At 46.6% G+C, this 24,481-nt stretch overlaps 1 protein-coding gene across 3 annotated transcripts in view; it reads left to right on the top strand.

The window, feature by feature from the left end:
• The window catches only part of TLN2 (talin 2), a 456,802-nt gene that overhangs the window by 67,972 nt on the left and 364,349 nt on the right, over nt 1-24,481 (top strand). For all 3 annotated transcript variants that reach the window (XR_007153041.1, XM_047863106.1, XM_047863103.1), the window contains exon 2: nt 5,554-5,643. The gene's annotated coding sequence lies outside the window, so the exon portion shown is untranslated. The remainder of the gene's footprint in view (nt 1-5,553; nt 5,644-24,481) is intronic.

Genomic DNA, 24,481 nt, shown 5'->3' with positions numbered 1-24,481 from the left:
GGCTGAGAGAGGAGAGAAAAGAGGATTCTAGAACAGTATGAAAAGTACGCTGAAGCGGATTTCCCAAAGCCTGCAGTGGGTATCACAGGAGAGTGTGTGAGGGGTCCTGGGTGGGGTGCGGTGAGGGGTCCTGGGTGGGGTGCGGTGATGGAGAAGTCTGGCAGCTCTGACAGGTGATGCAAGTTGTGGCTTAGTTAAAAAAAATACTTGCTCTGGGGCTCCTGGGTGGCTCAGTCGGTTAAGAGTCCAACTCTTGATGTTGACTCAAGTCATGCTTTCCTGGTTTGTAACTTTGAGCCCCTCATCGGGCTCTGCGCTGACCGTGTAGCTCCTGCCTGGGATTCTTTGCCTCTCTCCCTTCTCCTCCCCTGCTTGTACTCGTTTGCGCTCTCAAGATAAATAACTTAAAATAGTTCCTATATTTACATGGGACCTAAAGTTTTCTTCCAACAGTGTAGCCTTCAAGTATGCCTGATATTTTGGGGGGGCTTGTGGAGGTCATTTTTACCCCTCGGCCGCTACCCCAGCCCTAGTTTGGGGCAGAAAGAACACATGCTGCTGTGTTGTGGGGGTTGCTCAAGGGATCCTTAATTCATGTGTGTGAAGTATTTGTCTACGCAATGAAACTGTCGTGGAGTTTGTTTTTGCTATTTTAAAAATGTATGTAGGAGATAGTGGGGTTAATTAAAAATTTATTTTAAAGCATTTGTGTCTTAATTTGCTATCTCCAAGGATACTAGAAGCACAGCTACGTGTGTGTGTGTGTGTATGTGTGTGTGTGTGTGTGTGTGTGTGTGTTGGCATTTGCAGGAAAGAATCTTCAGAATTTTTTTTGACCTTAAAAGGAGCTACCACCTCCTCCCACCACTCAGCACGGTGCCTGTCCTCTGGGTGGGTAATAAATGCAGCAAACCCATGAGGGCTACATGAACAGCTACCTTCATGTATCCCATCCACCCCTCCCCACCCCTGTAGGACTATGTGCTGTCCCATGACCCACGACACGTGGGGGGGAAAGCACCATGAGACCTTTTATTACCTGTGTTCTTGGAGGCATGCGGGAATCACAAGGAATTACAGTTGAGCACAGTCTAGTGCCCCAGAGATGCATGCCTGTCATTGGAGAGTCCATGTTCAGTCCTGGCCCACGCCTTGGTTTAAAGGAACAAGCTGTTAGATGCGGTGACTACTGCCAGGGTCTTGCTCCTCACTGAGAGTGTCAGCCCCCACCTTGGCTGTAGAGCCTCGTCTGCAGATTGTCTGGGTTAAACATCAAAAGGCTACTTCTGGAATCTGTTTCCTGGTTTGGCTGTCCTTCCACATGGGTCCCATTGTGTGGAAACAGTGACCGTGCCTGTAAGTGAGCGCTCTGAAATTGGAAGGATCCCACTTACAGTCTCAGTGGGAAAGGGGCAATGAGATCATTTTGTTCCCTTGTTAGTGGCTGAAACCCTTTGTCCTTCTGAAATTGGCAGGACCTTTACTTTTCCTGAACTCCTAGCAATGGTTTCCCTGGAAGCTATTGTTTGGAATCCATCAAGAAGAATGTTGGGCGCGTGTGTGTGTGCATGTGTGTGTGCCACACGCACGTGCACATACACCCGCACATACACCCACACTCAAATTCTCATGTGTGCGTACACAGGAAAGCAAGCCATGCCTGTCTTGAGTTCGAAAGATGGCAGAATCCAGTGAGATGTTTTGTGTTTTTTTTTTTGTTTTTTTTTGGCAAGAAAGTGACTTATGAAAGAGTGTGTTCTGTACTCTTACTTTGGCTTCTGTTTTGCTTTTTCAAAGCACAGACTTGAGTGAGAAGAAACTCTGAACAGGAGATGTCGGGCTGCGGCACTTGCTCGATTAGGCGCGTGTGTCTCTGGTATCAGTCCAAGTGGTCCTAAACCCATTGAGATGTTGGATGTCATGGTGTCAGTGTTTGTCTACTGTAACTAGAAAATAAAAATGGCGGCGAGTCTGCTAGGGAGATTGCAAAACAGGGGTCATCTCTGAATTGCCTGCTTGCCTTATGTGGCCAAGAGGATATTGGTATGTGTGTGGGAAGGGCGAGGAATTGAGACCTACTGTTCAAGTTTCCAGACACTTCACCCATTTTTTTTCCTCATGAGCAGCTGAGTTGATCACTCACTGAATGAGCAGAATTCTCCACAGGAAGGTCAAGTGTTGATGATGCATCCGAAGGAGAATATGTAAGGAACCCTGGCCTTTGTGTCTAGCTGAGGACGGCGTGGCCAAGGGTTCTTCCAAACTTGGAGAAGCCTCTGGGTCTTCGCTCCCTTCTCAGCTGATCAGGAAGGCTTCCCGGGCTTGTTCATGGTAACAGAATGTGCCGCGGGAAAGAGCCCTGCAGATCATGTAAGAGGAAAGACCACTGGGTTTGCAGAAACCCAACACCAGCCCTTCCCAGAGTGACAGGCAGCGCTGGAGGTCAGCATGGCCTCAGCCCCAGAGCACAGGACTGTCCCAGGGCGTGGACGTTTAAAAATGAAAGTGTATTTATAGAAGGTGCCCCTGGAGCCAGAATTTTAACTGTTCCTTTGTGGGCCCCACCCTTTGACAAGCACAGGCCTCATTCCACAGGCTGAGTGGCCTGTCTTAAATGAGGGCTGAGACAAAAATGCCTGGAGGTCCCTGTCATTGACTGACTCCAGTCCTCCCCCCCACCCCCCACCCCCAGTTACCCAAATTGCTTTGTGACCTATTCATAGAGTATATAAAACGTATAGGTACATTTTGAAGAGTAAAACGAACATCTGTGAAGCCAACAACCAGGTTAAGAAATCAGTGTGACAAAATAGTACAAGATGTCCTTTCACCTCAGAGGTGATCAGTGTCTTAACTTTTTGTTTAGATCACTCCTGCTTTTGTTACTGTTAGTACCTGTGTATGCGTTCCCAATGATGAGTGTGTTTGTTGCTTGATGTGCATTATATTCTTGGTTTTGAAAAATCAAGTACCGAGCATAAACAAGTAGCTTTGGGAAGCTTTCTGCTAAACTGTTCAGCAAAGGATCACAGATGTAGAGGGCTCTGAACCCTTGTGAGCATCGCTAGCTGCAGAGTGTGACTTTTCCACCATAAATGCCGCCAGAAGCCAGTTTTCTCCATGGTCCCTGCTCTTGTGGATCACTTTGTAAATGAGATTGTCCTTGATACCCCCATTTACAAGGGGGAGAGAATTAGAAAAGGGGAATCCTTCTAACATTTTAATTCAGCAGGGGTCCTCAGCCACACGTACAGAGAGAAACTTCAGGGGGCTTGTGAACCCTTTGAAATTGAAGGCATTGTGTTCTTTTGGGTGAAAGAGTCAAGGATACTTAAGAGGAATTTGTGGACCCTCCCTCTCCATAAGGATAAGGAATAATGTGGCCATTATGGTAGGTTTTGTTTTTTGTTTCTTTCTTGTTACTTTTTGTTCCACCTATTTTTTTTTTTTTAAGGTTTATTTTTGAGATAGCGAAAGACAGAGTTTGAGTGGGGCAGGGCCAGAGAGAGAGGGAGACACAGAATCTGAAGCAGGCTCCAGGCTCCAAGCTGTCAGCACAGAGTCTGATGCGGGGCTCAAACTCACGAACCGTAAGACCATGATCTGAGCCAAAGTCTGATGCTTAACCGACTGAGCCACCCAGGCACATTCCGCCCCCATTTTTTTTTTTTCTTAAATTTATTTATTTCGAAAAAGAGGGAGAGAGAGGTTCCAAGCAGGCTCTGTGCTGGTCAGTGCAGAGCCTGATGCGGGGCTTGAACCCACAAACCATGAGATCATGACCTGAGCTGAAACTAAGAGTCGGATGCCTACCTGACTGAGCCACCCTGGCCCGTTTTCCATTTTCTAGGTGAATACTGGAGCTGTTGAAGACTTTGAAATAGGTTTGATCTAACTGTATGTCTGCATGGACTTGTGACATTTGTGTGTGCCTGAGTGTTGAAAGGGAAATGAACAGTAAGTCATACCGTGGCTTGTCCAGGGTGGAATTCTTGACTGTGTTCCCGGCGGCCTAGCAGTCTTTACCTTTTCTTTCAAAGCTGCATTTCCTTTCTTTGACCCAGAGTAACTAGAATGCTAAATGGTGGGGGGAAATTGGGGTGGTTGCTGTAGTTTCAAAACAAATGACCTCACTGCCTAAGTTCCACTTGATGCAGGAGAAACTGTAACTTTGGCCTATAAATACTGGACCTTTGGGGAAACAGATCCAAATACCCATTTAGTGAGGGTGGGGGCAGATTGGTCCCTGCTGAAGCTAACTCCCTAGAAACAGAACACAACTATTGTTATTATGACTTCCTAGTTATTTCCTTAAGAGATAGGGCAATTTAAATTCATAAAGACTGACATTTACTTCGTCAAAGTAGGCGAGTAATTATGCTTTGTATAAGCTGACTTAATGTGAGGTAACTTAAGCGTTGTTCCAGCAATGAGAGGGAATTTTTGAGTTCTGTAGCTGAGGGACACCTGAGTTTTGTCCCATTCACGTTCTTTTTATGGGTGAGTTGCCTGCATGTCTGCAAAGTTAGGGGTGATGTGTCCAAGCATATATTGACATGTCGGGGTCAGCCGGAACTAAAACCCCAGGGAAAGAGCTATTTAGATGATTATGGTTTAAATATATCATTAGACGAAGGTTAATTTAAAAATACACTCAGAAGACTCATTTCCTAGAGAATTGGGATTTCGATCATCAATTTCATTTTAACAAAATGACCTTTGACAACAGTCTTAGGCCACCCATTTTTGAAATGTACTGCTACTTAGGGTCTCTGAGCATTTCCTGGGAGGTTTCTGGTCTCTGGGGTATATAAACCTGATGTGTGGGAACAGAGCTTTCATTTGGGTTCTATATTCCTTCCATCTCATAAACTGAGACTTTTTAGATATTCAGTGTTTCCCGCCCCCTACCCACCCACCCACCAAAGGTTTTAGACTCCTTGTACTCAAATGTGAAAGGTTTTCTTCTCTTAAACTTTGTTTTTGAAGAAAACCAGGAGTCTCATTTTGGCTGTTGAAAGTCTTCGGGGATTACAGAGAGAGAATTTAGGGGAAGGGTTAAGATTTGGAAATGCAGGCTGTTTTGACTCGTTTAGTCGGTTAAGAGCCAGACAGAATAAGAGTAACATTTAGAAACGTGAGTTTTATTAAGGAAGGTAATTCACAGGTACATGTAAGCTTTCCAGACGTGGTTTCTGTGATTCCGCTCCTAGTATGGCCATTACTTGCTCCTAGTTTTGGGCAAGGCAGCTCTTGTTAGAGTCTTGATTGTTCTCTTCTGTAAAGACCGGTTGGGTCCAATGCCTCCTAGGACTTGTGACGGCTGTCTTTTGGCTCTACATTGGGGGATTGGCAGATTGGATCAGGGTGTGGTGGTGTCTCTCCTGACACGGAGGGCAGAGGGGAGGCCAGCAGTCTAACTGCATGGTGCTCAGAGGCCACTGGCCTTCCCTGTTGTCCTTTTCTGCCCGCTTCTAGCCTGAACCCCATCGATGTCATTCAGTGTCGGGAGAACATTGCCCTGACCTTTGTCTTTTGTCTCCTCTTTGCCAGCGTGCTGCTGTAGGGTAACATCTGGACTGGGTTCCCCGGCTCTTGGATGTCTCGCTGCCCACAAACGCCTGGAGCAACTTGTTGAAAACTGTGAGTGACCTGCGTGTTTCTACTTGGCAAGTAGCTGGAGGCCCGTGGACTCGGAGGGTGAAGGGTGGTGGCCAGGAGTCACGACCTCCAGCCACGGCTGCCGGGCTTTCTAACACTCAACTCCAGGAGCCTTGGAAACGGCAGTGGTGACCACAGGCACCACCTTTCTGCCCCCAGCCATCGTAGAGGTCACGGCCCTTCTGTATTTGCCTCCTTGGAGCTTCTTGGTTGTACCACCAGGGCAAATGTTGACAGTGCATCTTTACTTACCTACAGGAACTGATTCTTGAGGGGGGGGCAAATGCAGGTGGTGGCCCTCTGCCCGACCTCCTCTTTGCCCAGATGTTCCCCCCTTCTCTGTCATGTTTGATCCTCACATCGCCCTCCCTTTTAGGGAGGCCTTATTTGACTCACTTAAAGACCCCCTCCCTCCATATTCTCTTTGTCTTTTTCTCTTGGACCCCTGCCTGCCTTTTTCTTTGCACTTAACAACAGCATTGGTCTCTTCAGTTACTTGATAGACCACCCGTTCATATGTTGGTTCATGCAACGAATATTTGAGTAACTAGGATGTGCTGGTGGCTGAGGTAGGCACAGTCTGCTGTCCTGGCACTTCTATGAAGGAAGAAAAAGACAAAGTGAAAACTTCACTGTCACAACCCTAAGTGGATAGATCGTTCTGTTCTGAATACAGCCGGGTCTCCTGGGGATCCAGTTAAAATGCAAATTCCTGACTGGGTGGTTTTGGGTGGGGCCTGAAATTCTGCATTTCTAGCAAGTTCCAAATGATGCCAATGCTATTGTTGTATAGATCACGCTTGGAGAAGTAAGGTCTAAGGTTCTTGAAGCATGGGACACTTGTCTTGGAGTGTGACTCTTGGGGAACGCCTCGAGAGGTGTGTCTGTCAAGCCCCCAGAGAACTGATGGAATTTTGTCTGGCCAGTCTGTCTCCCTCAGCTGCGTGAGGCTGAGTGTACTGAAACAGGAGCCCGGCTGAAAAGTACGGGAACCTCTTACCTCACCTGTGTCCATGTGCCCCTGTCTCATTGTCATCCTAACTTGTGGTTTTGTCAGTGACCTCTGAAATGCCGTGCTTCTCAAATTTGTGCATTGAAATCCTGTGGGGTCTCTGTGCAGTGTGCCCTCTCTGTAAGTCGGCATTTCTGGAAATCAGGAGGGTGTTTTTCAAGAGCAGAGGCCATATCGACAGGGCCACCACCCTGGTTCCCAAGTGGGGTGTTGAGAGGGACCGTGTTGGCAGCTGTGTGAAACCTCCAAGCAGGCAAAGAGGCTGTGAGCAGGGTGGCTGGAGGGGTTCGGGTCGCTGCTACCAAAGTAGGTGTCTTGAGTCCCGGCATTGGGATGGCCCCGTGGTTGTTGGCATGAGACCCTGCTGCGTCGTGGCCGGATCAGCACCGCGGCAGTCGAGATTTTCACAGGTAGTGTTGCGTCTTCCCGAGAAGCCATGTTGATACACCGCTTGAGTGATGAGCACTTTCAACAGCCATTTAAGGAGTATTCAAGATGTACCGGGTGCCTGGCTAAGTGCCTGGCAGGTGGTCTTGTGTCTCAGCCCTCCCTCCGGCCCATAAGGTAGGCAGTCACCATTTTACAGAGGGCAAGACGGAGGCTGGGATAAAGGAATTCGCTGCCTCACACAGCAGGTGCATTTGGGGTCCAGCCTCCTCTGTCAGACGTCATGCTGAGCTCTTCCTCCTCTGGCCTTGCCACCTGAATCCCCACTAAAAATGGGATTTAAGGGCTGGTACCACCGTAGGGTTGCTGCTGATTTGTGTTGGCTTCCATCTTCCTCTCACACCCCTGGATGTGGCCTTTCCCTGCATGTCAATGGTAAGATTTTGCTTCTGTAGGCACTCCAAAGCCCTTTGAGTCAGGGTAGGAGCTTGGTCAATGAAGTGAGGCAGCAACGGGCAGGGCAGAGCGAGTTGTGTATTACTTTCCGACGCCACTTCTTGCCCCCCCCCCCCCCCCCCCCCCCCCCCCGCTGCCAGTCTCAGCCTGCCTTCTTGGGGCCAGCTACCCAGGGGGACTGATAGCTGCCAGGGGTCCCCAGAGCCCGTGCTACTTCTTAGCCATCCATGGCTCATGGCTGGAAGGCAGAGGGCAAGGGGTCAGGTCGATTCAATGTGTTCTCAAGACCATTTTCTGGCCATTTTGTGGCATTTGTGCATCAGAGTCAATCTCCAAGGAGTTTTACTTTGCAGAGGGTTATTTGGTCTGTCATGGATCTCATATGCAATTGCAGTGCTTGATGGGTTTTCAGGTTTCAGTTAGTCTCCTCTGCTTTGGCCTCAAGTATATACTCCTGTGTACCCATCAAATGTAGAATTCAGTTGAACCCACAGAGCTAGGCTTCTGTGGCCAGGGGGGACTCCTGGTCTGGACAGTGGTGGGAACGGTGCTGTTAAGATGGTTTTACAAACTGTTACTCAACCCACACAAATACTTGCCCTCTGCGGTGTGGAGTGGGCCTTCCCAGGAAGGGAGGGAAGGGGATCTCGAAAACAGCTCTGTCTTGCTTCTCCGGTTTTGGGGAATCATGGTTGCTTTTCCACCCGGAGCCAGGGCTCCTGCAACCGGGAGATGGGGTCCCCTCCCGGCTCAGTGATGTGATAACCTTGGCCCTTGTGTGTTTGCCTGGGCCGTGGATTCTCACACAGGCACCAATGATGAGCAAGTGGCTTCTGTTTTCTGGGTCTGTTTCCTCAACAGCAGAAGGATGGAGAGGACTTTGACCTGACAGAGTTGTTAGAGACATGATGCACTTAGAGTACTGTCCACATATCACAGTTGCTCACTCAAGGGCTGGCTGAAGTGTCCTTTTCCACCTGTGTCTGGCTGCATTTCCTCCAGCTGAGCTCTTGTGTTGGAGGCCAGTTGCTTGGTAGAAATGAACCCTTTGAGAACAGGGATTATGCTTCATCCATCCTTGGGTCCCAGGGCTCAGCACTGAGCCTTGAGCTCCAAAAACATTTGTTAAATGAACCCAACAAAGTAATTTCCTTCTTCCATTTGCTTATCTAAAGTAACCTATGTGAAGAGCAGTGAATTAATCAGCGCTGCTGATGAATCCCCCAGCAAACACTGGAGTGGGAACAGTGGTCACATTGGTCTCTGGTAATTATAAGCTTTCACAAGTCCACACAATGGTAGGCGTTTCCTTGCCTTTTGTGTACTTGGGACACAAGTACACTTTGGGGTCTTCAAGTGTTCGTGGTAATGGGAGAGAGCAAAATGGGTGGAAGATGTTGGTTGAGTATTTCCAACATCGTTCCCTCTAACGGGTCTGTGTTTTGTTAAAAAATTTTTAATGTTTATTTTTGACAGAGACAGAGACAGAGCACGAATTGGGGAGGGACAGAGAGAGAGGGAGACACAGAATCCAAAACAGCTCCAGGCTCTGAGCTGTCAGCACAGAGCCTGACGCGGGGCTCAAACTCACCAACCGTGAGATCATCATTGAGCCGAAGTCGGACACTCAACCGACTGAGCCACCCAGGCGCCCCTGTATTTTTTTTTTTAATTTCCTTTTACTTTACAGAGTTATGAAAGTAATTTACAACTTATTATCTAAAAAATTTTAATCATTTACTTTACAGTGAGAGAGAGAGCAAGCGAACGTACATGCACAGGGGAGGGGCAGAGAGAGAGGGAGACCCAGAATCCGAAGCAGGCTCCAGGCTCTGAGCTGTTAGCACAGAGTCCAATGAGGGGCTCGAACTCACGAACTTAGGAGATCATGACCTGAGTTGAAATTGGACGCTTAACTGACTGAACTACCGGGGTGCCCAGGACAACCTGTTATTTTAAAAGAAGGAAAGGAAAGCTGTCTAAGGGACCTACTGATCCTCCATATTGATATTCCTCATATTGGTAACTTGTGTGAAGTATTGTAGCCTTTTGGGCCTGTGTTGATGCCCGACTTGGGACCTATCACCTTATTAGTACTAGACTGTACTTTTTTTTTTTTTTAATGTTTATTTATTTTTGAGAGAGAACAAGCGGGGGAGGGGCAGAGAGAGAGGGAGACAGAGAATCCCCAAAGCAGGCTCCATCCAGGCTGTCATCCCAGAGCCCAACACAGGGCTCGAATCCATGAACCATGAAATCACGACCTGAGCTGAAGTTGGACCCCTAACCAACTGAACTACCCAGGCACCCCTCCCCCTCCTTTTTTTAGGGGACAGAGATACAGGCTTCCCCCCCCCCCCCATCCAAATGTAGTGCTAAATGGTACTCAGATACTAATATACTTCCTGCCTCTGCTTCAAGACTAGATTCTGTCCATGTCAATCATGACACCGTCCCAACCCTACAACCAGCATTGCTTAAAGGGCATTTGGGGTTGGGAGGGGGTGCAGAATGATATTTGCCTGTCTGCCATGGCTGAGTGCCCATGGGTACCCCCATTCCAGCAAACAGAGGTTTGCTTTTAGTACCATTTTATTACCTTGCCTGAAATCGTGGGTCCATGGTGATATCTGGTCACCATTCTTGTTCTCATTTGGGACCCTCCAATGCATGTTTCTCCCTATTGAAAAAGGCCTAAAAAAGCAATGATTTCTAATTAACATAAAGACTCATCCAGTTTTTACCTCTCCCTCCTTGCAGGCAGAGCTCTTGCTGGTTTCAAAAACAACAAATGGTATTAACTCGCTGCTTTTTGAGAGAAGGAAAAAAATTTCCAGGTGGTATCAGGACTGCACGTGAAGTCCTCATGGGCCTTTGTGAGAAAGCATTTTTTAAGCCAAAAAACACAGTATAATGTTTTGCGTAACATGTTTTAAGAATTGATGTGTCATAGGCCTTGATGGCTTGTTAATGTAAATCTGTTAATTGTTAAAGATTTTTTTTTACATGAAAAGGTGTTCTGTGACGTTTCGTTCTCCTGCTGCTGGCTGGGCTTCTTGCCTTCCCTCTCCCCATTTATTTACTCGGTAATATTGCAACCAACATTTTTGTAACACATACCTGGAGACCAGAGGGGCATTTCTGTAGGATTTCCAAGTCAAAAGACAGACACCTTTTAAAAGTTCACCTTTCAAAAGAGGATTTAATTTATATCCCTAACAACTGTGTGAAGGCCCTCACCACCATAGAAAGTTCATCTTGAAAAGTTGTTGTGCTGTTAAAAGCCAAAAACCTACAACAAGCCTTCCAAAAAACCAACCGGACAAACAAACCATGACTGTGCCTGATCTGGGAGCTCATAGTGCTTCTGAGTCTCGAACCAGCGCGTCTTGCCAAGATGTCGTTGCTGGTTTTGCAGTTGAAGACCTCATCACACAGGCCCCCTGAACTTGGCAGGCCTCCCTGATGGCTCCTTTTCTCTGCATCCCACTGCTTCTCATTCATACCCATTGGTGTTGAGTGGTTTTTCATGTCCGGGTCAGGGAGGAAAGATGTGGGTCCGGCTGGAGGTCGCTCCTTGCTGCCCGTGGCAGCCTTGGCCTCTCTCCCTTGTCCAATTCCTCTGCCTCTGTTGTTGCTCAGAGGGAAGTTCGTTGACAAGCTTGCTGGGTCCGTGCTGAGCTGTCTCTGGCTGGGGTCTCCCAGGCACCCAGAATTACTGACACTTGTCAGAAGCACATTTCTCCAGGGCCGAGTCATGGTCTCTCTCTGCAAGTCAGCAGGCATCTGAGTCAGATCTCCTGTTGAACAGCAGTGGATGATGACAGGATGATAAAAGGCTGATAAAATTCCCCGTGGGGTGAGTTTTGCTGGCCTGCCCACCCTAAAACAGGCTGTTTATACAGCGGCCGTACTGGGTGCTTCCAACAGATGTCTTTGGGGCCAGAACCACTTCTAGGGCAAGCCTTTGCTGTTGTATATAGGCTCTTCCCTTTAAATTTTTTTTTTTTTAATATTTATTTACTTGTGAGAGATAGGGAAGAGCACCAGCAGGGGAAGGGGCAGAGAGAGAGACACAGAATCCACAGCAGGCTCCAGGCTCTGAGCTGTCAGCACAGGGCTCGACGTGGGGCTCTAACTCACCAACTGTGAGATCATGACCTGAGCCGAAGCCGGATGCTCAACCAACTGAGCCACCCAGGTGCCCCTAGGCTCTTCCCTTTAAAAGTGATGTTCTCTGTCTCTGGATGGATCTCCTGGGCAGCTGACCTGGTCGGCTTTGGTTTTGAGTAGATGAAGCGAAGAGCATCAAAAGTAATTAAAGCTCTTTGCTCCTGGGTCTGCCTTGACCTCCTTCTGCAGGAGCGTCTCTGGTTGGGGGCACACTCTCCACACAGTTGATGACTGAATGACAAAGTGGAAGCCCAACCAGTCTCAGCTCTAAGAAAATCGTCTTTTTTTAAAAGTTTATTTTTATTTTTTTTATGTTTATTTTTGAGAGAGAAAAAGACAGAGCGCAAGCAGGGGAGGAGCAGAGAGAGAGGGAGACGCAGAATCTGAAGCAGGACCCGGGCTCTGAGCTGTCAGCACAGAGCCGGATGCGGGACTTGAACCCACGAACCGTGAAATCATGACCTGAGCCAAAGTTGGATGCTTAACTGATTGAGCCACTCGGGTGCCCCTCTAAGAAAACCATCTTGACCATGGCCACAAGGCTTGGCACCAGCCTTCTTAATGAGATCACGTAGTCATCAGGACAGTAGCTGTCTCCCCCAGATGTTTTCTTCAATAGAAATATTTCAGTGATAGAACCATGCCCTCGAACGCCCTTCTGCGAGCGGAGGCCGTCACTTAAATAGAGCCCGAGTGCATCGCTGCCTCCAGGGATTCCATTTGGCAGCGTTTCGTGCGACCAGCTGTGCGGCTCCCATGAGACCAAAGGGCAGTTGAATGGAGAAGATGCTAGGGAAAGTAATGAGGTGGGAGGAAGGAGGGACCATGACCTTGGTGCAGGAGCTGAATTTCCAGGGCTGAGTTTGGGCTTGGCTGTTTTGAGTTTGCAGTCCAGCTGCTGCTGCTTGGACCTGTAATGGCGAGGATGACTCAGAAATCTGGAAGGAGTCCACGGTGATTTCACTTTGGGATCAGAGGCAGCGCCCAAGCCCTCCAGGGTGGGAGTGGGGGTGGGGAGAGTTTTCTGATGAAGTGTGGAGCAACTTGGATGCCGGCGCCTTAGGCCACTGGGATCTGCCAGTTAGCAACTTGGGACATAATTTATTTTTATTACTGAAAAAAGAACTCTGGTGGCAAAACATTGTACAATATAGTGGCAGATGATACAAAGTAAGTTCAGTCTGATACTTCGTTTTGTGATTTACCTTTAGAGACAGTTGGGTTGAAGTGCCAGGTTTTTTTCTGGGGGTGCCCCAGGTGGTTCTGGGAAGTTAAAAGGTGGTCTCTAGGTTTCATTACTCCCAGTTCTCAGAAAGGATGAAAACTGATTCATTCAGGTCCAGGTGACGGAATAAGGTCTATATCCGCTTTCTACTGCTGCTATCACAGATGACCACAGATGTATTAGATTACTAATCTGTAGAATTAGGGGTATCTCACTGGGCTAATGTTAAGGTATGGGAAAGGCTGTTGTCTCTCTAGTGGCTGTAGGGGAGAAGCCATTTCTTTGCCTCTTCTAGCTTCTAAAGGACAACTGCTTGCCTTGGCTGGTGACCCTATTGTTCCATTTTCACATTGAGCTACGTTGTGTCTCCCTGGGGCCACAGCTCGGAAACATTGTCAGCTTTTGAGGACCTTCTGCATTCCCTTGAGACCACCTGGATACTCCAGGAAAATCTCCAGGTCCTTAAGCATATCTGCAAAGTCCATTTTGCCATGGCATGTAACACTGTCACAGGCCCTGCAGGTGAGGTTATGTGTTGGTTCCTAGGCTTGTGGGGAGGCTAGTTGCTGAAACAGGTTGAAGGATCTATGTGTTGTGACTGATAAGGGCCCTAGTCTTGTCCTTCCTGTTGTTGGCTGTCCTGTGTGATACCCTGTGGAGGTGGAATGGTTTCTGTCTCAGGCTGTACCCTTTGTTACAGCCTGTTTGTCCCAGGATAAGAGGCTGTGGGCCAGAGGAAAACAAAAAGAGCCCTCCTTTCCCATGGGGAGAGGGGGGCAGAAGCATGGGATTGGGGTGAGTGGCTGCAGTCTGAATTCTGCCCTGTGGTAGAGTAGTTGAGGGGGACTCTGATGCCATTGCACCGATGGGGGTCTGTTGTCAAAGCTTCTTGTGCCAAGGCACAGACACAAGTGAGCTAGCTTGAATGAAGTGGTGTCCAGAAGGTATGTATTGAAGCTAAACTTTTTTGAGCATTTGCTATGTACTTGGGAAGAGCACACTGGGGACCCCCCCTCCGCCTGCCCATGTATGTTTAATTGTCCTTGCTCTCTGGGGAGCAGCTCTCAGGTATTTCCGTATGGTTCCAGCCCTTCTCTGCTTAACAAAACCAGATCAGCTCTCCTGCCTACACTTCCTATGGAGACAGCACACTTGAAGCTCTCTGTTTTGCTCACTACCTCACAGCTTCCTGGCTCAGTCCTTGTATCTCAATTTCTAATTGCTAGGAGACCAATGTAAATGGCTGAGCTTGAGCCAGGTGTCCATTGGCTTGGAGATGGAGGAAGGGCATAGTCCCTTGGTTCTGTTGGGTGAGTAGATGGTGACAGAGAAGTGTAGTATGGGGAGGGGGCCTTGCCTTATTTGACTGACGTTACTGTGGAAACGTTTTGCACTTGAATTTGTGTTGTGTTGAAAGACTGTATTTTGAAATAACTTCAAACTTAGAGAAAAGTTGCACGAGCAATACAAAGAACTCCCACAGAGCCAAAATGTAAGTGATCAGGTACAAATATCTTACAACGCTTGCTTGATCATTCTCTTCATCACTTGTGTTTTCTGAGCCATTTGAAAATTACATCCTAACGCGTCACTTCTAAATGTTTTCCCTAGTAACGAGAACCTTTCTTTACTAAAAGACTATGTTAGAGAGCAAGAGAGAGAGCGTGCTGAGTGGGGGAGGGACAGAGGCGGGGCACGCTCAGCGTGCAGCCTCATGCGGGCTCTATCTCACAATCCTGAGATCCTGGCCTGAGCCAAAATCAACAGTCGGATGCTCAATCAACTGAGCCACCCAGGCATCCCAGAGCCTTTCTTTTTATAACCCATTCAATTTGTAAAAACCAGACCTAGAACGTTGGTCTACTATTACTGAATGTTTAGTTGATTTCAAATTTTGCCACTTGTCACAGTAATGTCCTTCATAGAAATTCTTGCGCCCAACCTAGGGTTCAACCCAGGATTCTGCAAACTGTGTGCAGTTTAATGTCTCTTTAGTTTTGTTGTTGGGAACAGTTGCTCTGCCCTTTTTTTTCTTCCTTATACGATAAGGACATTTTAAAATATTGTGGGCCAATTATTTTTTAGCAGTTTGAGTTTGTAGAATTCCTCATTTGATTTCTCATGGTTAAATGTATTTTTGTCAGGAATGCTATGTAAATGAGGCTTTGCCTCTTAGTGTATCACGTTGGGAGGCACGCGATGTCATTTTGTCCCAAGACGACCATGTTAGCTTTGTTCCCGTGGTTAATATGGTGGTGATCTCGTGTATGGGATCTGTGGGTTCTAGAGGAGCTGAGTGTTTGAGGCTGGGCATTTAAAGGGGACCTTCTTTAAAATTGTGTCTACTTTGCAAGTGCTTTTGGCACAAGGGATTTTCCTGAAGTGGACACTCTTGTTCCCTGCAAGGTGTGCTCTTGAATATAGTCAGAAAGGCTGATGTCTTCGGAGCCTGCAGCTCATTGTGAGGAAGAACTTGCCTGGGGTTGGAACGACATGACCTCTGCTCTTGTGCCAAGGGTAAGCACCATCGCAGAGGTGTGAACAGTGCGTTCCCTTTGACTGCATCTGATTGTGCTGGCTGCCTCCGGATTACCTAGGAGTGGAAGAGAGATGAGGACACGGGCTCTCTTCCTTTCGCACGCTTGACCGTTCTGCAAATGCTAATGGTGACGGTCCAGATGCAGCAGCCGCTGCGTTTCTTTCCTGTGGCTCTCTGGTCGTGAGACATGGACTCCAGGTTGGCCTGATGAGGCTGGGTCAGCTTGTATGTTGCTGGCATTTCAGGCTGGTAAGACCCATGATGGTTGTTGCCTTTCCACTGATGATGGGATTCCTTATAAATGCGATTTTCAAGATGCTGGAGGCTGCCCACGTGGAAAGTATGTGCTTCCCAGAGCTCTGGAAACTTCCACTTTGATTTTGACCAGTCTCACCCTGGATTAGTGCTTCGCAAACTTGTTCCAGTTCAACTGTTGTTATGTTGGACCATCATCTGTTGGACGTTTGACCTGGTTGACCTCTCTCCATCTGTTGTTCCCTCTGGTTACTACAGAAACAAACAAAATGACTGCATGCAATCCACTTGAGGATTAATAGGGAAAATGGTACTTTCTATAAATCTAGTACAGCAAATCTAATAGCTCAATATAAGCAACAGTATATCCCGACTATCTTAGTACACTGCTAAAAAAAAAAAAAAAAAAGTGGGAGCACATAAAGGAGTAGGACTTGGGTAATATCCTTGAGGTGGGGGTTTTAAATGAAAGGGGCCATTATTATGGCTTGATTTATGGATTGATTTGTTTCTCAATTTTTTTTTTTTTATAGACCTGGGAAGTTGTAACGCCTGTGCTTATTTGCGGGGGTTATCTCTGCGTGACTTGGGACACGTTTGCCCATGTCCTCAGAAGAATCAGCAGTGACAGTGGACCTTTAGCACATACCGAAGACAGCTGCTTGGAAAATTAAATATGCCTGGGCATAGATTCCCAGAGGTGGTGCTTGAGCCTGAATTAGAGTAAAAATTGTAGGCAGCCTTAGCAAAACTAGATGTAGAGACACTCCATCTTCCACAAAAGGAAGTTAATAATTTAGTTCCTTATCCTGTGCTTTGGCATCACAAAGTGCTTCTCAGGGCTGTGCGTGTTCTTAATTTTTAAAGACACGGGTATGTCATTTGCTTTTCTACTTTGAGAGTTATGCATGAAGAGGGGACTTAGGTCAAGTGCTTGCCACCCCCTTTTTTTTTTTTTTTTTTTTTTTAATGTCCAGTCTTCTGTGCCTAATACAGAAAGACTAAGTAGGTATGCCCTAATGCTGGTCCTGGGTGGGGAGTGGGTGTTGGGGAAGGTGTGGGAAGGGAAGCTGAGGTTGATGGAATAGGAGTAAGATGTTCAGGAAATGAAAAAAAAAAAAAAAGGCATTGAGAAGATCTAGGCTAAATGGACAGTAACCTGATGACAATGCAGTGGTGCCCCTTTTATTTTGGTGTCTTACAGGAAGAAGGAATTGAGAAAGCAAATGTTCCAAATGACTGAAGTCTCTTCCCCCTGCCCCACCCCCGCCCCCACCCCCTTGCCATAACAGGCAAAACTGTTTTTCTTGGAAATGTCTGAAGTATATTTATGTGCTCTGATACTTGAAGAAGTAGGAGATAATATCGTTGGCCTTTTCCTTGTGATTCAAAATTCTCTGCTGGGTCTCAGTAGTAGCTGTTTGTCAGGAGACCCGGGTTGTTGCCCTCTGACATGTCCCATCTCATTTGACCATCTCTGAGTCTGCCTCTGGCTGGAATCCCTGTAATTGTGCCCTTGAGATAGTACCTGGGCTTCAGGCAGGATATAAAATTTCCGGGATATATCCAATAATCAAGTTGATTTTGGCCTCAGAGAGATAGCCCTCCTGTGACTTCATGCACATGGGCCTGGTGATGGGCGTTGGCTTGGTGCTTGAAAGTGTTCTCTGGTTGCTCAGGGTCGGTGGCTGTTAGGTGCCCAGGACATAAACTACAGAAAATAGGCAATGGGGAAAGGCCCATGCCATTGAAGGATGGTTTTTATTGCTTCAGTTTCCCAAGGTGGGGTTGGGATGAGGGGCGAGCACACCGCTTAGGAAGCATCAGGGTAGCCAGAAGGTAGAAGATAGGAGTGAGGAGAAAGCCTTGGGCAGCACTTTTACTGGGGCTTCCACAGGAAAGGCAAGGTCGGAGCCAAGAGTTGAGGACTGGCTGCTTGGGATAATCCCAGTGGGCTTTGGGCCATAGAGATGATGTCTGTGGTGCCTGGCCCTGGCATGACTTAGGGCAGGGGAAGTAAGGCTTGGTGCTTGACAGTTGGATAAAGAGGCTGCTGGGGGGGTGGGTATAGACTCTAGATTGGTTGGGTTGTATATGAAAGGCGTTGTCCTGGCTGAGACCTTTGCTGTCTCTAAGAATTAGCTAGCCCTGGGAGGGGTAGTCTCTCTCCAGGTCTAGAAGGCTTTCAAGTGCCAGAGTATCAAGAATATAGAAAGTTGAGTTAATATAATTGGTTCTGTGATGAATGGATGCCACACTGACCAATCCAGAGTCTGAGATAAAGCAGGAAGAACAGTGGCCCCACAACGGATGGGTTGAAGTTGCTGATAGTCCAACGTGCAGATTCTCTTCAGACTTCTTTGGGGTCATTAGCATCCTCTGCTCTAACTCTGTGGCTTAAGGACAGTGGGAACCACACCTCACTACAACGTTCTGGTAGAGGTGTCCTCGTCAGTGAAGGGCATTTCCTCTGTTCTTTGCCTTATTGAGGAATGTACTTGAAGCTGGATGAAGCCTCATTTCATTAAGGAAAAGTAAGCAAATAACTAGCCTTTGAGGACTAGGGAAAGGAGAAGGCTGGGCTGCTAGGGAATTGGTTTTCCTCTCATTTCCTTTTCATTATGTATAGATTTCAATAATGTACCAAATGCCTAGCAGTCATTTTATGAGCAGGCTAAGTTATTCAAAGGTATCGGACAATTTTGGTTTACTGTGTGAGTAATACATGGTATTACAGATGGAATAGAAAATTCACGTTGGCAAAAGAAAATAAAAATTACCTTATAATCCTGCCATTGGGAGGTATCTTCTGTTTGAAAAAAATTTTTTTCAATATATAAGTAGCTTTTTATGATTCTTCTTTAAAGAGCATTTCCCCCTCCACCCCCCGCCGTAGCTAGATGCTTTCCAAATAATGAAATTCATAAATGAAAATGTACATATATTTTTCCTTAATTCAAATAATTGCCTTCTTTTAGGGTGGGATTCTTGTAATCTGGTAACTTTATAAATTCTGACAGCTCGAATGACCTCACTTTGAGGGGGTGCTCTGGAAAGAGTGTAAGAGCCCGGGACGATGTTCTGGCGACCTTCCCAGTGTATTATGTTGGAGAATTTGGGGTGTTTATGTGGCTTTCTTGTAAGGGGTTGAAGGACTGGAAATGTGGAAATAACTTACTAGCATTGGATTTGGGCTCCCTTCTGCCTTCTTGGGGACATGGAGTAGGATGTTTGTAGTTCATAGTTGAAAAGCCAGATAATGGACATAAATCATGATCTGGGAAGTATGGTCCCTGAACAGCTGTCGGCCAGCTGCTGCATTGGTAACTCACCAAAACAGTAAGCTTTCATCTCAGAATGTTTAATTGTATCAGAAGCCATGCAGCCAGACAGTTGTCATACGGATCTGGGTTCAAATCTTGCCCGTACCATCTAATGGCTTTGCGAATACAGGCCAGTGACAAAACTCTTGAACTTGTTTGCTCAGTTGGGAAATGCTAATAACCTACCCATCTTACTGGATTGCTGTGAGAAGGGCATTGAAGGAGATAATACACGTGAAGGCCCCAGCACCATGCCTGGCTCTTAATACTCAGGCGGTAAGTTACTATCTTCCTCTCCCGTATCCTGCCTTTCTATGATTTTTAGGACTGTAGCAGGGTTTGAGCAGGTTATTGTCAGGAGTGACTCTGTTCTGGGCATGCCTTACAAAAAGGTAACCCAGATCCGTGTGACCACTGCCCCTTTTATTCTCCACATAATCTGGTCCAACACAGGACTAGCAAAGTCTAATGTAAGGTAGACACTGGATGTCCATGTCGGATAGAAGGGAGGATCCTGGTGAAGAAGGTTGTTCTTATATCTAAATCAGGGATGCACCCTCTCTACTCTCTGGATGATGCTGGGATTCCTTTATTTCCAAGAACCAAAATTGGGGCCACAGGACAGGAGAAATGCCAAGAGGGTGTCATGTGCAGTTTCCTCCTCCTGCTTTTAGCATCTTGAATTATCCCAAGACTTCCAAGACCCCTGAGCTGGTATCTTCCCTTGCAGTTTTGGTGGGGGGAGCACAGCCAAGGGGGCACCCTGGCCCCATAGTCCTTTGCTCAGGGCTGACTTTGCCCAGGGCCGAGGTTGTACGTGGGCCCTTGGAGAAAATTAATTACCATGTCTGCTTCAGGCTGGATCTCAGCTGGCAGGTCTTGGGGGGTTTTAAACAAAAGCATGAGCCTCTCCAGAAGTAGATTAGGTAGATGTCCATTCAAGCAGGGGATTTGTACATGTTAATTCTCAGAGCAGATATCTGACCGGGAAAGGACTGTGTGACCTTATTTAGAAAAAAGGCTACACTTTGTTAACCTTTATTCCCTAAAGAAGGAAAAAATCATTACATGGCAGAAGTTCAGGCCCCATGGGGGATTTTCTGGATGATTCTTCATTTCAAGAATCTTGTTTCCATAGACATGATAAAATTATCAGTAACTTCTGCTTATCCCCACTGCATACTCTTTAAGTTGGAAAAAAGAAAACTATGCATATTTCTTGTATAGCTTAGGCTTTTGTCTCTTCCTTCCCAGGCTTAGCAGTTAAGGATATTGTTGTAAAAGAAAGAAGGAAAGAAGACAATCCTTTGAAAAGATCCTGCTTGGTACCCCCCTCCCCACCCCCATGCTTGTTCATTACTGGTAAGTGGGGAGTCGCTTGTGAGCAGATGCTCTCCGACAGCTGAACAAGTGATGTGGGGCCCCGAGAGCCTGTCATTTCAGCTCGTCCTCCAAACGTGGCTCAGATGCTGCCCCCTCCTGACGCCGTTCCAGGGCACCCTGCCCCCAGCTTAGCCCTCCTCCCTGTCTGTTCCCGTAAGCTGTTCACATCTAATACCGAGAAGTCAGTGGAGTAAGGGAGATGGTGCTGATGTGAACCGAGAAGACTGGAGTCCAAAGGCCGATTTCACCACCTCCCAGCTGTGCAACTGGGCTTCTGAGCCTGGATGTTTTTCATTGCACTTCCGATTGTAATGTGTGCTGCCTTCTCAGTCTCCCAGCTAGACAACTGAACTCCTGGAAGACAGGATGTTGTTCATCCTGTTATTTCCAGTCATTTATCTAGTCTTTCATTTCTTTATACAATTACCCTCCTAGGACCCTAAGAATAGAGATGAATGTGATACGTTGTGGCACGTGGTAGGAATTACAAGCTGCTCCTGCCTTTTTTTTTTTTTTTTTTCCCTCCTGGAATGCACATACATAGTTAGGAAAGCTTTGGAGGATTGCCTGAGCGGCTCAGTCAGTTGAGCATCCAACTCTTGATTTTGGCTCCGGTCATGATCCTAGGGTCGGGAGATCGAGCCCCTTGTGCAGCTCGAGACTGCTTGGGATTCTACCTCTCCCCTGCCTGTGTGTTCTCTCTCTTTAAAATTAAAAAAAGCTTTGGATCTTTGTCCCCAGAAAATTCATGAAAAAGGAGGGGAACAGGGCCCTGCCTGTTGACCTTGCATGTAGCACTTTTGAGACCAGTCTTAGGAAAGCTTCTTATGGGAAAAGGTATTTCCAAGTTGAGGGATAAAGTGAGCTCTCCCTGTTGAAAATTTTCCTGCCCTCTGCCAGGATAAACAAGAAAGAGAGGGGGATCAGGATATATAACTTTTAATGAGATGAGTAGAAATTGAGAGCAAGAGGCTGAATACATGGAACAGAATCTGAAGTGCCTTGTTAAATGGAGAGTGGCTATAATGATGGTGTTTCAAATGGGCTCAGCTTTATCACCTTACTCTACCTGGAGAGGCTAAACTATGATGACTCTTCATTTTGCAGAAGCAACTTCATGTGAGAAAGCCCTGAAGGACCGCATTCCACTTGATCCCTTTTATTAACAAAATTGTACTTTGCAGCAAGGTGGGGTGTGGCTGGGGAGCCCTTTCAAGATTGGAGCCTGGAGGCTTCAGGCTGGTTAATTGCATGTTTGCTTTTTGGCTTTCCAGTCTTTCATCATGGATGACCCCTTATCTGTAATTTCTAGGCCAAAAAAAAAAAAAATCTACTTTTCTTCTTGATGTTTTATGAAGCTAAACAGACAGTGATAACAATCTAAGCACTGGGTTTGGGAGGCAGTTAAATGGATAAAAATGGTCAGGATGGATTCGCCTACAGTTGTCAGCCCTTGGAAGCTGTGTCCAGGCATCGCCATGACTGAGTTGAGCAGTGTGGCCAGCTTGGCTGGGTGTCTTGTACCTGACTCGTTTCCCCCATATATCTTCCTCAGCTGCTGGCTTTGTCTATCTATAGAGAGGACGGGCTCATGGGTTGGGCTCGGAGATGAGCTGGATGACTGAATTCTCAGAATGCCCACTCGGCTATGGCTCATGGAGCTTGGTTATACCTCACAACCACCTATACAGCTGAGATGAGATGTCAGGCGACCCCATATTCTAAGATTCGGGCTCCCTAGGTTTCAGTTGAAGATGGGAATTGGTGTCATTACAGAGCCCCGTGTGTGACGAAGGGACTCATTCAGGACCGAGGACCATTGGCTCTCCTGACCTTCCCCGTTCAGTGTGTGGGCCCGTGGGTCCGGCAGCATCTGTGTTACCTGGTAGCTTATTCAAAATGCAGGCGCTCTGGCTCCACTCAGGCTTTGTACATGAGGACCTGCTGTTGAACAGGTCGGCAGGGGATGTGTGTGCATGTTCAGGTTTGAGAACCACTGCTCCCATATGGTGTTGTGGTAGGATTAGTGCTTGATTGTTCCTGGAAGTGTAATATTGACTGAATGCATTTTCTTCTTAAGTAGGCTCCATGCCCAACATGGGGCTTGAACTCCTGACCCTGAGATTAAGAGTTGAACGCTCTACTGACCCAGCCAGCCAGGCGCCCTTGCATTTTCATGTACTGTCAGGGCTTTTCCTCCTAAGGATTTGGCTATAATTTACATAAATCAGTTTAAAAAAAGGAGGATATATGAATCCTCTCTCTGGGTTATGACTTTTATTCTTAGTTGATTTGCCTTCTATTGTCCACATACACATTCTCTGTTTCAGTTAAATATTCTTAAGCCGTAAAACAAACTGTGTTCTGGAACCAAATAGGGAGGATGGTTTGTGCTCTATATTCATGATCTCTGTCTCTTTGCCAAGAGCCTTGGGCTGTGTCTCCCTCCCCCCAGATGATGATTTGCTTCTTTTCTGGGTTATGAGTCCCCTTAACGAGTGACTATCACTGCATTTACCACAGTATGTTGAAATTCTTGTTGACATTTCTGATGTCCATGGAGATGAGGCCCTTCTTTATTCACAGCTGCATCCCTTGTTACTAGGGCAGACTTGAAGCATAGTAGGGATTCCATGAATGTTTCCTGGGGAAATCAATGAGTGGCATTAATAGTTAAATCTGGGGGAGGAGAGTGAGGGTTCCTTAATTTTCTATTGGAAATGATAGACTTGATTGAAGAAGTTGAAATCTATGGAGGTGAAACAAAATTAAGCTAATGAGGTGGACCTTCTGCCAGATTGTTAGAATGGCTCTTCAGGACCTCTTTGGGTGAACTGCATGCTAATTTGTATTTTTCTCCACTACTTCTGGAACTTGCCATCTTAGGGAGGCAGGGTTCTTGCTTCTTAGATGAGAAGCTGTTTCCAGGGCCAGCAGTTTCTCTGGTTGATGACATTTGAAAAGCATTCCTCTGAGTTCTGTCCTGATGTTGCCGTCCCTCAGAACTCAACTCGCCGTGGGTCACTCAAGGATAACAAGGGTCTCCTATGATGATGATGGTTTTTCCCTGGGTGGGATTTTATGCTGAGAGAGACTCCACTCTGCTAATATAACTTGAAGCAATTTATAATTGAAAACATGTATTTACTGAAAGTTAAAAAAAAAAAAAAGTGGGGGTGGAGTGCATTCCAGTGCCTATGTTCTTTCCTTAGTGATGGGGCTGTTGGTATTATCTGTATTGAGGTGCATTCTGGCTCCTCAGTGCTGATGCCTGAGCACTGAAGGTCTTCTGCTTGGTGGTTGAGAACTAAAGAAATAAGCTCAAGCTTTCTGTCTTGAGAAGTCACAGTCTAGAATTATATACCAATTATAAATAAGAATGAGATTTTTTTTTCCAATTAAATGTTCTGGTACTTGAGTCTAACACGAAAGTGCTTTTCTAAATATTTCTTGGTAGGTTTAGGACGTGTTGGCCTTTTTTCCTACACAGTGGACATCCCCCAGTGACCCAGTCTGTGAGGTTATGCTCAGACTTGGTGTCTTGAAAGTCATTCAAAGGTTCATAAGCTATTGATTTTTATACTTGGAGTCACTATTTGAAATAACACAGAAGCTGGCGGACAAACCCTGTGTGTTGGAAGTGACTGAAAGCTATCTGTGGCTTTCTAAGGAGCTTGGATAATGTGAAGCAGTGCTAGCAAATAAAATAAAGATTCTAGGTGAAACCACAAAGCCATCTCCATGCCAGCGTCCTGGTGGAGTGAGGTGTTTAATGTGGCATGAACTTGCTAGATAACAGGTTCTTGATCTTGCAAGCTCTCAAACTGGTTTCATTTAAGTGCTTTAGAAATCCTGCTTTGATTCTTCTTTGAAAAAGTGTTCTAGAACAATGTTTGTCCTGACGATTCTGATTCGTCATCACGTAATGCTGTTGTGGTGTACCAAGTGAGTGGGGGTAAAACTGTCGATCCCACAAAGCATGGCCCCGAGCCTCTTGGTCAGTTTTAGGGCTGACTCTTGGAGCTCCTTTTTTTTTTTCTTCTTCTTCTTTTTTTTCTAGCGTTATT

This window comes from Prionailurus viverrinus, chromosome B3 (genome assembly GCF_022837055.1).
Source record: "Prionailurus viverrinus isolate Anna chromosome B3, UM_Priviv_1.0, whole genome shotgun sequence".
Classification (NCBI taxonomy): domain Eukaryota; kingdom Metazoa; phylum Chordata; class Mammalia; order Carnivora; family Felidae; genus Prionailurus; species Prionailurus viverrinus.
The sequence above is the reverse complement of the archived record's forward strand: the minus strand, read 5'-3'. Positions and strand labels throughout refer to the sequence as shown.